The sequence below is a fragment of the Rutidosis leptorrhynchoides genome, chromosome 8 (genome assembly GCF_046630445.1).
Source record: "Rutidosis leptorrhynchoides isolate AG116_Rl617_1_P2 chromosome 8, CSIRO_AGI_Rlap_v1, whole genome shotgun sequence".
Taxonomy (NCBI): Eukaryota; Viridiplantae; Streptophyta; class Magnoliopsida; order Asterales; family Asteraceae; genus Rutidosis; species Rutidosis leptorrhynchoides.
This window is the reverse complement of record NC_092340.1, coordinates 312,681,668-312,686,915: the sequence shown is the minus strand read 5'-3', so window position 1 is coordinate 312,686,915 and position 5,248 is coordinate 312,681,668. Positions and strand designations below refer to the sequence as shown.

The 5,248-nt window shown below is 35.7% G+C and overlaps 1 non-coding gene across 1 annotated transcript; it reads right to left on the bottom strand.

Moving 5' to 3' along the window:
• Window positions 1-2,313: 2,313 nt before the first annotated feature.
• LOC139865389 (small nucleolar RNA R71) lies at window positions 2,314-2,420 on the bottom strand. Its single transcript, XR_011764912.1, has one exon. It is a non-coding gene; the product is annotated as a small nucleolar RNA R71 (small nucleolar RNA).
• Between the last annotated feature and the right edge of the window lie 2,828 nt (window positions 2,421-5,248).

Here is a 5,248-nt window from a genome sequence, read left to right as displayed (position 1 = left end):
AATAGGGTGTAGTGACTTTCGGAAGGCCATAAATCCTAAACCGTAACTCGGATTAAGACAAGGTCTAAATGGAAAATCATCTAATCGAACCGAAATAACTGAAAAAAATCTTTCCAGTAGACAAGGTGGTATAATCAGATCCTGAAAACAGTGAGCAAGGTGCTCCGGTGGGGTTCTTAGTGATTGATGCTCATCACGGTTCTCATCCTTGATGCTTGTAGCTTCAAGTGTACAACTCGTTGATGGGTTAGCATCACCTTGACCAAGATTCTACCATCAACACATAATATGTTAAGACCAAGTAAGAACACAACTCATTTAAAAGTCTTAGATGGATGATGAACCAAGGTTACATCATATCCTTAGTCTTAACACAATTACAAGTTTCATTTACAAGTAAAGCTTCAAACTTTACTTCAATCAAGCAAGTATGAACATAATCTAAGTCAAATAAAGTGATGGAACCCTAAGCTAGAGAGCTTGGATCCCTTTCACACAATTTATAAGGTCACAAAGCTAGAAAGCTTGAACCTTTAGTGTTCTTGAAGAGCTTGAAGTATAAAGCTTAGATCTTTAAGTTATATGAAGACCATAAACACAAGTTTTAATCTTTATAACAAAGTAATGAGATCATAAGTTAGGAAACTTAGATTCAACAAAAGATATGAAGATTCAAGCTAGAAAGCTTGCATCTTGGTTGTTCTTGAAGATCTTGAAGCATAAAGCTTGGATCTTTAAGTTACATGAAGATTACAAACACAAGTTTGAATCTTTACAACAAAATAACAAGATTAAAGTTAAAAGATATAGATCTACAAAGTGGGTGAAGATTCAAAGCTAGAAAGCTTGATTCTTCCATGTTCTTGAAGGATTCAAATCCATGTTTGAATCTACAAGATGTAATCAAGATCAAAAGCTAAAAAGCTAGACCCATGATGATGATGATGAATTCGTGATGATGAGAAGGAGAAGAAGAAGAGAAATTCAAAATACTTACACTTTTTAGAGAGAGAAAGACTAGAGAGAGAATTAGAGAGCGAGTATGTGTGAATTACAAATGAAAGCAAGTGTAAAATGGATGGAATGAGACTTGTATTTATAGGTGCATGGGGGTGTGGGAGGGGGGGGGGGGTGGTCGTGAATTGGAGGGGGGGACAAGGGGGACAAAAGTTTGCTTTTTAGTTAATGGTTGTCTAAAGTTGGTGCGTATGTTAGGATCTCATGCAACATTAAGGATAATACTTGACATAGATGCTAGCTTGTTCTCTCTAATAAATGAGCATTTGTCTTACATATTAATGGGTCACTAGCTAATAATAATTGGGCTAATTAAATAGTCTACTAACTAGTGTAGGGTGGGCTAAGGCCCAATAAGGTAGAAAATCCAACAAGACTAACTAGTAAGCATAAGTAAATTACTACGCGTAATTAAGCATCCAAAAACCCAACTAATTATTATTATAAAATAATAATTAAGATTTCGTAGTCATAATATCCCGATTACGACAAAAGTTAAACGTGTACGCAGTACGCAGTTTATTCGTAACGTCAAGTGACACTAACGGTCATAAAGGCTTCCGGTGATCAAGTTAAGTATCCTACGTACTTAAAGGCACGTTTTAACACATAAATGAAAGTAAGCCATGTGTATAAAGATTCCAGAGTATAAAGTAGCATAGTACGTACAAATACGCAGTTTCGCTAAAACAAAAGGCACAGAAACAAGTCGAAAAAGTCGGGTCGTTACATAGTCGAACAAGTACTCCAATTCGAATTTCCGATAATCCATCTTTTGAACCCGATTTCACAATGGAGAACCCAGAGGATATTCAAGGACAATTCCAAGATCCTGAACCAATAATCATTCCTCCTGAACCACAAACCGTTAAATCATAATTCTCTAGTGATTCGTATTTAACAAATTCAATTATGGAAGTAACTGAACCTCTAAGTATGGAAGACCGAATGAGAGCCACACGCACGGGCCAAGGTCTCGCCATTATTAAGCCAGATGTTAATGTGCCAGATTATGAAATCAAAGGACAAATCCTACACATGGTAAGTAATCAATGCCAATATAGTGGTACGCCAAAAGAAGATCCAAACGAACATCTTCGAACCTTTAATAGGATGTGTACTCTATTCAAAATCAGAGAAGTTGAGGATGAACAGATCTATCTCATGTTATTTCCCTGGACTTTAAAGGGAGAAGCCAAAGATTGGTTAGAATCGTTACCTGAAGGGGCGATTGACACATGGGATGTCTTAGTTGAAAAATTCCTTAAAAGATTCTTTCCGGCATCTAAAGCCGTGAGACTTCAAGGAGAAATTGTTACGTTCACACAAAAGCCAAATGAAACATTATATGAGGCATGAACAAGATTTGGAAAGTTGTTGAGAGGATGTCCTCAACATGGTTTAGACACTTATCAAATAGTACAAATATTCTACCAAGGTGTCGATGTTGCTACACGAAAAGACATCGACACAGCAGCTGGTGGTTCCATTATGAAGAAAACCGCAACTGAAGCTCACAAAATCATTGATAACACAGCCTCCCACTCACATGAGTGGCACCAGAAAAAAGATATTTTTCGTTCATCTAAAGTGGCTAGAGCCGATTCTAGCCACGACTTTGATTCCGTTTCCGCAAAATTAGATGCTTTCAAGAGACTAATGGAAAAGATGACTAAAGATATTCACGCAATACGAATCAGTTGTAAGCAATGCGGTGGACCACACTTAATGAAAGATTGTCACATTGAGCAAACGATGGAACAATGTGAGAATGTTTCCTACATAAACCAAAGGCCTAGAAATAATTATCAAAATAATTATTAACCGCCAAGGCCAAACTTTAATCGAAATCAAAACATTCTTTACAATCCAAATGGACCCAACAATAACTCGTACAACCAACAAGGTCCGAATAACCAACCAACTCAAAACAACACTTTCAATCAACAAAGACCTAGCTTGTATAAACCACCACAACAAACCGAAGAGAAAAAGCCAAATCTGGAAGAAATGATGGCAAAGCTAATGGAATCTCAAACACAATTTATTACATCTCAAACCCAAACAAATGAGAGGTTTGATCAGTCATTAAGAACTCAAGAAGCTTCCATTTTGAATCTAGAAAAACATGTAGGTACTCTTGCTAGCTTAATGAGTAAGAAGGAACAAGGAAAGCTACCGATTGATACTGAAGTAAATCCTCAGAATGAAAACGTTAACATGGTGTCAACAAATTCTGAAAAACCAGCATCAGAAGATGGGAAGGTTTTAGATATAAGTAACAATGAAGAAGTTACACCACCACCACCACCACCCGAGTATGTAAAGCCAGTGGTGGCACCATACCGACCACCCATCCCGTTTCCAAGAAAAGGAGTTGAGTATGAGCAAGTGATAGGTAATAAAGTTTGTGATACCTCTGAAAAGAAGAAGAAGAATAAGAAAGTGCAAGAAACAAAAATCGTAAAAATAAACCCGGTGAAGACAGTTCCACCAAAAGTTCCACCCAGGTTGGGTGATCTGGGTGAATTTATTGTTCCTTGTCTACTTAGTGATTGTGTCATGTTTGATGCACTAGCGGATTTAGGTGCGATTGTGAGTGTTATGCCTCTTTCATTATATAAGAGATTAGGTGTAGGTGAGTTAAGTCCAACGGAGATGAGTGTTCGACACTTTGATCAAACCATTAGGCACCCAATTGGAATTGCTGACAACCTACCCGTTCAAGTGGGTAATTTAACCTTTCTAGTCGAATTTGTTGTTATTGACATAGAAGAGGATTCAAACATTCCTCTAATTTTAGGTCGACCATTCTTAGCGTCCACCGGGGCGTTATTTGATGTAAGAAAGGGTAGAATGACACTTAGCGGTGGTGGCAAATCGGTCACCATTGTGATTCGAAAGTCTAAATCTCCACCAACCAAAACCGTTGAACCAATAAAAATGATCGATGAGAAGCATATTGTTTTACCAACTCCAACGGTAGTGCTTAGCAATAATAAAACGCCTAAGTGTGGGGAAGATGAAGTAACACCTAATGATGACCTGATAACAAAGAACCTCGTTGTTGATACGAAATTAAATGACCCCGTTATTAATAGTTCAATGAAGAAACTTATTAAACGGATTCGCGATGCCAGAACCAAGGGGAACTTTAAGTTATGTAACCGGTTAGTATCCAATCTATCGCCTAAAGAAAAGGCGAAACTAGTTGAATTTGTGGATATTACACAGGAATCCGACCAATGGCTTAAAGCAAAAGTCACAGATATGCAAGTTGATTATGGTCCAAGAGAAATTGACGATGAAGTTAATCACAATTTTGACACCACAGCTACCTAAGTGTGGGGAGATTCAAATGTTCTAAAAAGAAAATGCTGTCTAAAGTTAGTTGTTCTGTTCTCGTGTAGTTCCGAGAATGGAATCCGATTGGTCTTTTCCGCTAGCAGACACTAAAGAACTAGTTTTCTCCCCCCATTCTAAATTTTTTGTTTCATAGGTTTTATATGAAATTTATATGCATTTTTAAATTTAAGTTTTGTGTGAATTTAAAAACAAAATTTACTTTATTTCATTAAGTTTAAAAAATTGATTTCTAAAATTCGTCGTAAGTTAAAGACTAGATCATAGAATCGAAATTGCTTTATCCGAAGACGGGGCGAAATATTTTGTTATCATTATTTTAATATTATTGATCTAAAGTATACCAAAAAAAAAAAAAATATTAAAAAACCCAAAAATCTTTGCTTTTAAAACAATCGCTTTAAAAACGACAAATTTTAAATTTTGTCGAGGGACGGATAGGTAAACGTACCGAAACTATCTAAAGTAAAAGGAAATAAAATTTTAAAAAATTATTCATTTAAATTGTTTTAATAAATAAAGGTTTTATAATATATATATATATATATATATATATATATATATATATATATATATATATATATATATATGTTTGTAGTTTATCTTATGTACCAAACAGGGTAAAACAACGCACTTTCAAAGACTGGCATAAAAGTTCAGCAAAAGCTACTAATTTTGACGACAAGACGCAAAATATCAAATGTGATATAAAATAATATGTTTGCAAACTCGGTATTTTTAATCACTTTTCTACACTTATCACCCTCAGGAATTTATAATTATGGTCTGATTTCATGCAAATGAGGGTATTGCAATTTGCATGATCTCAAGTGTGGGGAAGGGTTATAAATTCTCTCGGGTTTGCACT